At 39.6% G+C, this 12,113-nt stretch overlaps 1 protein-coding gene across 3 annotated transcripts in view; it reads left to right on the forward strand.

Annotated features, from left to right (window-relative positions):
* The first annotated feature begins 1,466 nt into the window (after positions 1–1,466).
* The window catches only part of LOC126249614 (glycine receptor subunit alpha-2-like), a 477,560-nt gene continuing 466,913 nt past the window's right edge, over positions 1,467–12,113 (forward strand). For all 3 annotated transcript variants that reach the window (XM_049951280.1, XM_049951283.1, XM_049951282.1), the window contains exon 1: positions 1,467–1,511. The gene's annotated coding sequence lies outside the window, so the exon portion shown is untranslated. The remainder of the gene's footprint in view (positions 1,512–12,113) is intronic.

A 12,113-nucleotide genomic window follows, 5' to 3' on the forward strand; every position in this document is an offset into this window, starting at 1 on the left:
CTCACACAGAGGTTTAACCGCCTTCCAACGAACAGCTTGCAACTGAAACAGGAAAAGAGGGAAATGGCAGTGGCACACAAAGTACCCTCCGCCACACACCAGACAAGTGAGTTAATGTTGCACTGTCACACATTTTTTAGTTGTGTCGAAATTTTCAAGTATCTACCTCATCAGGAAATGACAGTGGTAAACAAAGTACTGGATAGCTCAGTTGGTAGAGCAATTGCCTGCAAAAGGCAAAGGTCCCGAGTACGAGTCTCGGTCTCGCACACAGTTTTAATCTGCCAGAGTGAAAATCTCATTCTGCAGATTGAAAATCTCATTCTGGAAACATCACCCATGTCTTTGCAATATCCTTTCTTCCAAGAGTGGTAGTTCTGCAAGGTTCACAGAAGAGCTTCTGTGAAGTCTGGTAGGTAGGAGACGAGATACTGGCAGAATTGAAGGTGTGAGGACGGGTCGTTAGTCGTGCTTGGGTAGCTCAGTTGGTAGAGCACTTGCCCACAAAAGGAAAAGGTCTCGGTCCGGCACACAGTTTTAATCTGCCAGGAAGTTTCAAAGTACCCTCTGTCAGATGCCAAACGAGAAAGCGAGTTAATATTGTATAGCGTTCCAGTTATGGGCTATGTTTAAAATTTCCAGCCTCTAGCTCATTTGGAAGTTGGCTTAATACGGATTACAGAATTTGTACCGAATAGACACACAAACGAGAAAGCGATATCCGTCTTCTCTCCTGCCTCTCGCTCTTCAGCTGTGCCTGCCCGCTCACATACCACGTGGAATGCATTCTGACACTACCCGCACGACACGCTGGTCGTGCAGGATGGCCTAGATGTCAGGCGTTACCGACCTCCTTCACCTCCAACCGTACCGAACAGACAGAGAAAAGGGCGAGTTAATACTACATCGTCAATCATTTCTGAGCTATTTTTAAAATTTCAAGTGTCTGGCTCGTAGGGAAGCTGGTTAAAAGCAACTAAAACACTTCTACTGAACAGACATATAGACAAGAAAGTGACCTACTAAAAATTAGTATAAAAAATTCGTGTTCTCGTTGCCATTTGCCGAGTTGCTCGAGTCATTTTGTCGTGTCGCATCTGGCTTCCCTCGTTTGCGGGCTGTGTCGCGGAGACGGTAGCCGCCAGCGGCAGTGGCCGGAGCACCGGAAGAGCAAATTGGAAGTCCGGCGGCAGCGACAGGCTGGAGGGCGTCGCAGGCCATCGGGCGGCCAAATATAGCGGGCGCGGGCGCGGGCTTGTTGCTCGCTGACCTGGCTGCGGTGCGGCTGCGGCTGCGGCCACAAAGCCGGCGGCCGGAGGAACTGGCTCGAGTGGCAGTTAGAGCCCGGTAAGCGGCTGGAGATGCTGACTGACGATTGATCGGCGCTCCTCGCCGCAGCCTCCGCCGCCGTCGCCGTCGCCGGCGCCGCCAGTCAGCAGGCAGCGAGCGCGCGCTGCGGACGCCACCACCGCCGCCGCCGCCGCCGCCGCCGCAGCCGCCGAGCCGCACAGGTAACGGCCGCCGTGGGGCGCCACTGGTCCTACCCAGTTCACAGGGTTTGTAACGAAGATTCTTTAGACGCCGGGCCTTTCTGAAAGCAAAACACCAGTTAAGCGTGTGTGACGCTCTTAAATGTCTCCGGCCTACACCCATTTGGAAATGTCAGGAAGAGGTCAGTAAATTAGCGACTACGTATTTATTGGGCTTTACGGTCAATTTCACCTCGAAAGTTTGAGTCCAAAAATGCCACCACCAACTCAGATAAGTCTTACAGATGGTGCAAACAGATGCAGCACAGACCGGAGGTGATGTCTATCCTCCTGTTTAGTGCGCACACAGGCGTCTTTTCGGATTTCACCGATGGGCTTCGGCCCTTAACCGACGTCACAGACAGTAATCTAGTAGAGAAGGTCGGATGATGGGTGCATTCAAGTGCTCGACGAGACAAACGCCCTGGGATACAAATAAGCGTACTTCTGAAGCTGCAAACATATCAGTACAATCTTTTTTCATCCAGAGTAGCTCACGCCATCACTCCTCAGCGTTTTCTCCCGTACTGTCTGCTTATTCACCAGTAATGACACAATATCGTAAATCGTGGGTATCTCTTATTTACGCCCGTGCTCAAAATTCACATTGACGGCTAGGTCATTAGAAGCGATACTTTTCTCTGACAGACGAAGAAGACACTGTAAGCCGGCCTTGGCTATCCATAAGGACATATCAAGACAATCGCCTGGGTCAAGTTAACAAGCCCATGGTCTTCAAACAGAATGTTCTGAACAGGTTTCTAGTCCCCATTCTACCATTTACAACTACAGAATTGTAATCTTTTTCAGTAAGAGCAAATAGAGATAACGGAGCTGAGTTCACATAGCAACGAGCCACGAGCTGTTCCTTTACCTTACTCTTGCATCCACCCAGTCATTGGCGATGAAGTAACAACCCGTGTTTCACAAAACGAAGTTAAGAGTGGACAGCGTTCTGTTCCAGTTCGCTGCCGAAGAGTACATGTTTCTGATACAATCATAATTACCTCGACCTGAGTGGTCTTCTGCAGATACATTTTGAAACTGGTGACAAGATAGGCTTTCAGTCATTATTTACTTATGTGCCATAATTGCATACACACAGACTTCCATATTGCAGCAAAACATGACATTTGTATTCACTTTTCAACAAAGAATTCTCGCCGTATGCTTGCCTTTTAGTCACTAGCAGATATGATTTCCCTACTACGAGAAATCAGTACAAATTACGTTGACTTCTTTGGAGAATCCATTTATAGCACGTAGATGAGCAAATTCCGCTCCCTCAGTGGTCTGACGAGGAAGAATAGGTAGAAAGTAGAGTGCCTTTTGTGCAGAAGACAAGTATATGCTAACTATGATAATGTTCCAGCTAAAATTGATTTTGCAACATTCCTTTTTTTATTGCTATCAGTATTATTACTTTCACGAGGCCTATCAGAAAATCTGGCAGAGCGTTTTCTCATAGTATTGTGGCGATCTAGGTTGAAAAACGAGTGTTTAGATCGTCAGTACATGTTATAGGTTGTCGCATGCAGATGCTACAACATATCACATGTGGCCAACGGGGAACATTACGTTGAACTGTTCAGGAGGTAAAGGTTATTATGTGATTTCTTTAACAAATTTGAGTGAAGCATTTTCACTTTTCCGCCAGAAAAAACCTTGCACATTAATGGATTTTTTAGATGAAGATATCATATGCTGTCGCACTATTTCCTTTATTTTGCGGTTTTCTCCATCAAGAGAAGACAATATCGCTAGGAAAGTGCAGACATTAGAACGATTGTCGCTTGGCTGTGTTCGGCACTTTCAACGAATGTAGTAGTGAATATATGTTGCTCTTTTCTCCAGAAGTCGTGATAGAGTGTTGAAATCAAACTCACTAAGGATAAATATTAATTTAAATCGTTCGGATGTACTACTGAGCACTTGTTGCTAATCTATGAATTTGCAACTATGTTTTACAGTTGTTGTAGAGCTTGAGAACAAAATTTGATAGACTATACATATATTTCAAATTTTCGTGTAACTGTTCCACCTCCTTCGAAGCTAAAGAATATGACAGCCACAATCTCAACCCTAAAATATTTTCAGGGACTCCAGTTTTCCTATTTAACCTTCGCAATGAATTTATAAAATAATTTACCTGCTGTTCGTTAATGTCTCATAGATATGCGAGACTTTAAACTTAGTAATAGATAGTAACACACTGAATATTTCATTTTGAAGGGCATTTTGTGTTAAATTTGGTAGCTGATGGTGATACACTAAATGTGTATACTGCTTTTATTCATTTAACTGTGGCTTATTTAGCTACGGCTTATATCTTTGCATTCCGAGTAGTTGCACCCACTATCTTTGAGAAATTAGTTACTTCGGTTCTCTGTGTCGTAGTGTAGCGTATAATGAAAACCCGGATAACCATTGTGTGGATTTCCGTAGGCGATTTGGTTTACTTTTCCGGTGCAGTTGCAGCTGTACACAATACTGGCATTCTTTATTGAAATGACAGGACAGAAATATAACACACATACATTCTGCGAAAAATGAAACAATTCCAGCTTATGTACCGTGGTTTCAAATGTATGTGTTTTGAAGAATAATGACCTACAAATGATAAGAAAAGGTTTCAAATGTATGTGTTTTGAAGAATAATGACCTACAAATGATAAGGAAACTAAAACAACGCTTACGAAACTTATTTCATGTTAGTGGTTTCTAAAAACAAATGTGCGTTGAAAGAAAATGTTACTGGTCAACGTCATGCGTACACGAATGTTATAACCATACGAACAATATGGGAAATATAACGTGTTTTCAGAAGTCCAATCAACTAGTCCTTCTCCATAACTTTTGCGTGATGATCATTAGAGTAGTTGCTGATGGGAGAAGATATATTTTGGAACAATAATTATAATGACAAAAAAATGGTTCAAATGGCTCTGAGCACTATGGGACTCAACTGCTGTGGTCATAAGTCCCCTAGAACTTAGAACTACTTAAACCTAACTAACCTAAGTATCACAAAGAAAATCACGGCAGCCCAAATGAAAGTCAAAAATTTATATTGAATAACAGTACAATTCATATGATCAAGAACAGGAAAAACTTCTGATCATGAACACTCACACGATTTTACCAGTACGAAGTATTCGAGTTTCATATGGTTTGGTAGATTGAAAACAAAATTGTTTTGTAGTTGCTATAGTAATTCCTTTACGTAAAATTAAGTTATTTACTTGAATAAAATCACATTTTACAAAAACTTTGTTTTCTCTGCATTACACATCCACATTTAGTGAAAACAATACACTATTGGACAATATTTAGCCAAGAGTGTTAAAGTATGATGTTTTTTAAATGGTACACGCAATAGACCGACTTTCGGAAATTCCTTCTGTAATTCAGGATAAAATGATCTGATCATTTTCTGTCAGTAGTTATACCGTACTATGCTCAACTGCTTCGATCGCAAATATACCAATCCTGTTACGTAAACTAATTTTTCTTATGTTTGATGCATCATATCATCATATCATTTCGGATTGCACGCTTTCTAATAATAATGAGTTAAAGGAAAGCAAAAGAATAGGCTAGTAAACTGTACGGTGAAAGATGATTGTTCTTCTTTTCTGTGCACAAATTCCCACCGTCTGTCAGCAGCCTTCACCTTAATTTGTGGATTTGAAACACCACTTACTACTTTTCGGACAATGAACGCATGATGAATAAAATAATTTGCGTATTACCTATTTTTATACGATTGTTCTTATTTTCTGTGCACAAATTCCCACCGTCTGTCAGTCGCCTTCACGTTAATTTGTGGATTTGAAACACCACTTACTACTTTTCGAATAATGAACGCATAATGAATAAAATAATTTGCGTATTACCTATTTTTATTGTTGGGTTACTTTCTTCCTCTGAGTCTGCAGAGGTAGAAGCTGTGGTTTCAGAAATAAATCTGAAATATGTGAGTCTATAACTTATAATTACTTTCTAAATCGATATTTCCTTATCAAGGAATAAGGGTAGGAATAAAGACAATACACTAATTTTAATATTATTTCAGAGGTACAAGACGTAAACCTTTCAGTTTACTATTTAATCCTTTAACCCGAGTCATCTAAAGTATCTATGACCATTCAAATACCAGAGCTGTTTCGACTTTGTATCAGTTATTCAAATGAAATATGAAAAATTTATTGGTCGTACATCTTAAACATATGTTGAATTTATCTTGCAAGTTGTTTCAGAGGGCGACAGGAGTGTATTGAGCAAATCCATACCGCGAATAAACTTCGAAACTTTGTAAATACCATTCTTTGTTACTTCAACATATTTTAATCAAAAATCTGCAGATGCTAAAGTTTGATGCAACAATTCCCTGACTACTGTGAACGACTTACAATATTGGTGCACATTTCTAAGCATAACTTGAAGTTATATGTGTAGGCGACAGAGACAAATTAATTTGTGCTGGACAATCATTTCGTTCCAATTTTTTCATATTAGTACTACTTGTGAACATTAAATTAATAGTACTGCGCAGACATTTACATATCTTAGACTGCGCTACTTGTTGTTACTAACTCATCTCACTCCCCAGGATGAGGGAGCAAGGGTTAAAGCGAACAATAGATGGAAGATAAGACACAGAAAGAAATGTAAAGTTACATCTGACCACCTTAAACATGGGGAAGGGGGAAAGAGTATAATTCACACTAAAATGAATATACACTACGCTATATGTTCAAATACATTTTAATAAGATGAACAGTTTATAAGTGCTTAATATATCTACAAAGCTTAGAAATAGAATTAAATTCATGAAATATGGTTATCAATGTTTTGTCCATTTATTATGTTGAAGCTTACGGAAACAATGTCTACTCTGAAAAAGCTCAATTCTGTGAAACTTTCGTGCTATGAGGGAATTAAAAAAATTCTCATTTTCACACTTTGCACCATAATTTCTTTACCAGTATTACTTTATGTATTATAAATTCATAACGTTTGATTCCATAACATTCTCATTTGTTTTAGGTCAGTGATAAAAGACAAAAACTAAATCTCTTAAATAAGTTGCAGCTGCAAATGTAGTATTTTCGACATTCTAGCAAATGTGTTTAGTCGCTCATACAAAAATCATTGTTTTATTTTATGAACGATTGCAATATAGATCTGCACTGGATGGACGGATCTGTAATATAAGATAGTGTCTTGCATAACAGATAGAATAGTTCTGTCATTGTATGTTCTCCCAAGCGTTTCAATAATTCTAAGGGAATGCCGTCTACTCCGGATGCCTTGTTTCGTCTGAAATCTTTCTGTACTCTGCCAAATTATGCTTCCCATCTTCTCTCACATACTTCGTCTTTCTTTCTTCCCAATAGCCAAGCATTCTTCTACAGTTTTGAATTTCTCCTCTAACCGTTCCTGGTTTGGCGTTTTATACTTCCCGTCACTCTCGTTCTATAGCTGCTCGTTTTTCCTCATGCCTTCTTGATTTGGTGCACTCTTATATTTTCATCTTTTGTCAGTTACATTCAGTATCTCGTGTGTTATCCGAAGATTTCTACTGGGCTTTAGCTTTTGTTGTACACGATTCAAAGTACACTGGGTGGAGAGTGATGGTGTAGTAACTAAATTTCTGTTAGAGACAAAGATACAATTACACTCTGGTATAAAAAAAACATATGCAAGCAGTAGAGCAACTTTGATTTTCAACACACAGTTGGGTTCTGTCAGTGGATTATGTTATGGTGCTTGCACTGAAACTACAGGTCGAAACATTGAACGGTTGCTGTGGGCCGAAGTTGTCGCTAGAATGTGTAAATCGTTAATGACAATAAAAGACTAACTTTCATTTCCGACCGTTAATTCATTACGTCACATTATTCAGCTTAAACTCCTTTGATATTCTGACCCCCAAGGCTAGGGACCACGTTTACACCGGAACTGACTGCAATAGTAGACATCTGGTATCAAATTACTTGTACAATACTTGTATTTATGTACTGCAGCTGTTTCTTGTCACAATTTCACCAGGACAATGTGTTTTTGTCACTGTTGAATCTCTATGTTAACTTCAGTATATCACAGAATATGTCATAACAGCTGCAGAAATTTTAAAATTGTTTAGTTAGTTACATGTCACACGATTTCTATGGAGATGATGTGGAACTGGTCATTTTGCAGGCTATGTATTTGCGTCTTGTTTGTTTGTACCGTTTGCTAGGATACAGCCGTGTGATTCAATCTGGAGGTGCAGAAATTGGGCCCTGACCCTTAGAAGTACGTTCATTAAACACCCTCCAAAATAATGAATTAGGAATTAAATGACTGTCAAATGAAACAAGAATCACAATTAATTTGGTTTATTTATGGTGCTGCCTCTCGTCTCAGTGTGCTTTGAACGTCGTCTCAGTTGTAGAAGCCTTGCAATTACCAATAAAAGAGTATATGAAGAGTAAGTTACATTAGTCACCTATCGACAATCGCAGGGTGTACATTTTAAGTTGACAGACCAGAATAACTCGAAAAATAAGAGTCACACGAAAAAATGTGTAGAATGCAAAGTTGATTATTTTCGAGGGGGAGTACACATTTTTTCGTGTGAAGTTTATTTTTCGAGTTATTCTGGTTTGTCAACTTAAAATTTACACCTTGTATATAACATTTCAGGAGTCAGTTAATTATTCTGATTAAGTGGGTCTTTGAATTATGATTTTACGTATGTTAAGGGACTGTTTCCGATATAAAAAAAGTCGCGTAACAGGCTTGGCGGCCACTTAAAGAAAAATAATCAGCATAATAAAACATTAAACTTAGAAACTATAGAACGCAAATAACAGAGAAAGCAACAACTGCACCATTAATGATACTACTACTACTAGTAATAATAATAATAATAATAATAATAATAATAACAGCATACACCTTTGGGTCTCTTTTTTACAAATATTGGAAAGGGAAAAAGACAGAAAAACTGTTGGTTGGTTGGTTGTGTTGGGGAAGGAGACCAGACAGTGAGGTCATCGGTCTCAGCGGATTAGGGAAGGACAGGGAAGGAAGTCGGCCGTGCCCTTTGAAAGGAACCATCCCGGCATTTGCCTGGAGCGATTTTAGGGAAATCACGGAAAACCTAAATCAGGATGGCCGGACGCGGGATTGAACCGTCGTCCTCCCGAATGCGAGTCCAGTGTCTAACCACTGCGCCACCTCGCTCGGAAAAAAAAAAAAAAAAAAAAAAAAAAAAAACTGTGAGCCTTGGCATGTTAGTAAGAACTGTTCCGGAATTTTCCTAGAGTTATTCGGAAAAACGATGTAAAACTCAAACTTTGGTGTCTGAACCAAATAATCAAGCTTCAATCCTCTTTATTAGAACAGTTTTCCATAGCTTTAAATGTATTTCAGAGATTCTAAATAGACGTAATAGAGTCAAACGGATCTAAAATATTGCTATTTGAATACTACTCTTTACCGTTTCATCCAGTATTTTGCTATAAGATAATTATACAGTGTTTTCCTAAAACGTTCCTGTTGTAGACAGACGAGATGCCAAAGCAAAATCTTCTGATTATGATTCAGAAAGCTGCAGTTTGTCACTAGCAGGATTCAGCTCTTGTGAAAAATTATTCATAACTGATGTTGTTTAGGTATGTATTCTATTTGAAACAGCAATGAAGGAGATGTTTTCAATAAAATTATCATTCCTCCGTTTTTTGTCGCCTGGATGGATACTGCTATTTCTTCTAAAAATTATCGTCTTAATTAGAAATACTCAAGGAAACAGATGTACTTGGAGGTCAGTCTAAGTGTTCCAAGTTCGTTAAATAAAACCCTACGGAGGTTCGTGAATTAATTCACTTACTGTTCACATATGATCTACGAGAAGGCTTCACAAAGTAAATTACAAATGTCGTCTCTTGCTAAGATCTTTGCATATGAGTTGCAGATTGTCAGAAGACAGCTCTGTTATGGTATGGATAGCAGGGGCATTACATTTTGGGAGTGAAATGACGCAGCAGCTGGAAACGTACTCCTAAGCTGAAGTACACGGGACTGTAGTAGTAGTAGTAGTAGTTTCATTCATCAGTAGGTCGCTTTTAGGAGGGTACTGGACATGTCTTGGTATCACAATTTAACAGAAAAAATTAAGTAGTTCACATATACAGACATTTACCTACTTACAGCTCTAGTATGACAAGGATGGGACAGGTTGTCGGCCGTGGCCTTATAGTAGGAACCATTCCGGAATATTTCTGAAGAAATTTAGGGAAACCACGAAAATCTAGATCATGCTGGCTGAAAGAAGATTGGAGCTTCCACATGCCTGACTACAAGGCCACCCTGTTCAAAACAGTGCTGCTTATGCGGTTTATCCCTAGTGTACAATACTATTTTACAAATAAAATGTTTAATGATGTAAAAGACTAATGCTACACTATTCATTCGTTTCTCACTCCTAGTCACTACACACACTGTTTCATAACGCTTCACACACTGCTCACACTATCAGCTGACATCAGGACCATTTTGTGTATCGCATACTCCCATTTGTTAGCCTGAAAAACTGAGTCAGCGTTCCTCTATAACGAGTGAGATGTTGTGTTCAGATAGAGGATAAGATGTTAGTATTACGCATTGCATTGCTTTGGGATTAAGTTTTTCAAGAAAAGAAAAATAGAGGGGAGAAATACAGGGTGAGTCACCTAACACTACCGCTGGATGTATTTCGTAAACCACATCAAATACTGACGAATCGATTCCACAGACCGAACGTGAGGAGAGGGGCTAGTGTAATTGGTTAATACAAACCATACAAAAATGCACGGAAGTATGTTTTTTAACACAAACCTACGTTTTTTTAAATGGAACCCCGTTAGTTTTGTTAGCACATCTGAACATATAAACAAATACGTAATCAGTGCCGTTTGTTGCATTTTAAAATGTTAATTACATCCGGAGATATTGTAACCTAAAGTTGACGCTTGAGTACCACTCCTCCGCTGTTCGATCGTGTGTATCGGAGAGCACCGAATTACGTAGGGATCCAAAGGGAACGGTGATGGACCTTAGGTACGGAAGAGACTGGAACAGCACATTACGTCCACATGCTAACACCTTTTTATTGGTCTTTTTCACTGACGCACATGTACATTACCATGAGGGGTGAGGTACACGTACACACGTGGTTTCCGTTTTCAATTACGGAGTGGAATAGAGTGTGTCCCGACATGTCAGGCCAATAGATGTTCAATGTGGTGGCCATCATTTGCTGCACACAGTTGCAATCTCTGGCGTAATGAATGTCGTACACGCCGCAGTACATCTGGTGTAATGTCGCCGCAGGCTGCCACAATACGTTGTTTCATATCCTCTGGGGTTGTAGGCACATCACGGTACACAAGATCAGGAGAACGGGCTGGCCAATTTATGCGTCCTCCACGTCCTATGAAACGCCCGTCGAATATCCTGTCAAGGGTCAGTCTAGTGTTAATTGCGGAATGTGCAGGTGCACCATCATGCTGATACCACATACGTCGACGCGTTTGCAGTGGGACATTTTCGAGCAAAGTTGGCAGATCATTCTGTAGAAACGCGATGTATGTTGCAACTGTTTGGGCCCCTGCAATCAAGTGAGGACCAATGAGGTGGTCGCCAATGATTCTGCGACAGCTAGACCAAACCACAACAGTGCATTACAGCCACACTCGTAAACACTGTCGTCATCGTAAACATGTCCCTGCAGATGCTGCTCGCCGACCGTGGCCCGTGTTTGTTACAACACGCAACTGAACGTCGGAGGTTTCAAGCGTCAACTTTAGGTTACAATATCTCCGGATGTAATTAAGATTTTACAATGCAACAAACGGCACTGATTACGTATTTGTTTATATGTTCAGATGTGCTAACAAAACTAATGTGGTTCCATTTAAAAAAACGTAGGTTTGTGTTAAAAAACATACTTCCGTGCATTTTTGTATGGTTTGTATTAAACAATTACACTAGCCCCTCTCCTCACGTTCGGTCTGTGGAATCGGTTCGTCAGTATTTGATATGGTTTACGAAATATATCCAGCGGTAACGTTAGGTGACTCACCCTGTATATTGTGGAAGTGTTGTGTGGGATGACAGGTATTTTATTGTCGTTATTATTATTTACTTGTGCTACAATTTTTACCAAACTCATACTCTATGTTATCTAAGTAATCCTTCGGTTTATAGAACGGATTGCTAATAGACATTTTTAACTGCCTTTTTAAATAAATTTGTTTTAGCAATCTCTTTAATCTCCTTTGGTAGTTTATCGTACAATTTTATTCTTTGGTAGAAAATGCTGTTTTGAATTTTATGTTTATTCTTGTTTGGTAAACGTAAGTTCAGTCAAGATCTTGTTCCATGGTTATGGACAGAGCTATTTTTGCAGTAATTATCACTAATTTTTGACGTGCACAGCTGACTGGCAAATAAACTCATTCGATGCAGTTAAAATCCCCAGTGTTTTGGGCACATTCAATGAGCTGGACTAATATTTTTGGTTATTATTCTTATGACCCTCTTTTGCAGTTTGAA

Source organism: Schistocerca nitens, chromosome 3 (genome assembly GCF_023898315.1).
Source record: "Schistocerca nitens isolate TAMUIC-IGC-003100 chromosome 3, iqSchNite1.1, whole genome shotgun sequence".
NCBI classification, from domain to species: Eukaryota; Metazoa; Arthropoda; class Insecta; order Orthoptera; family Acrididae; genus Schistocerca; species Schistocerca nitens.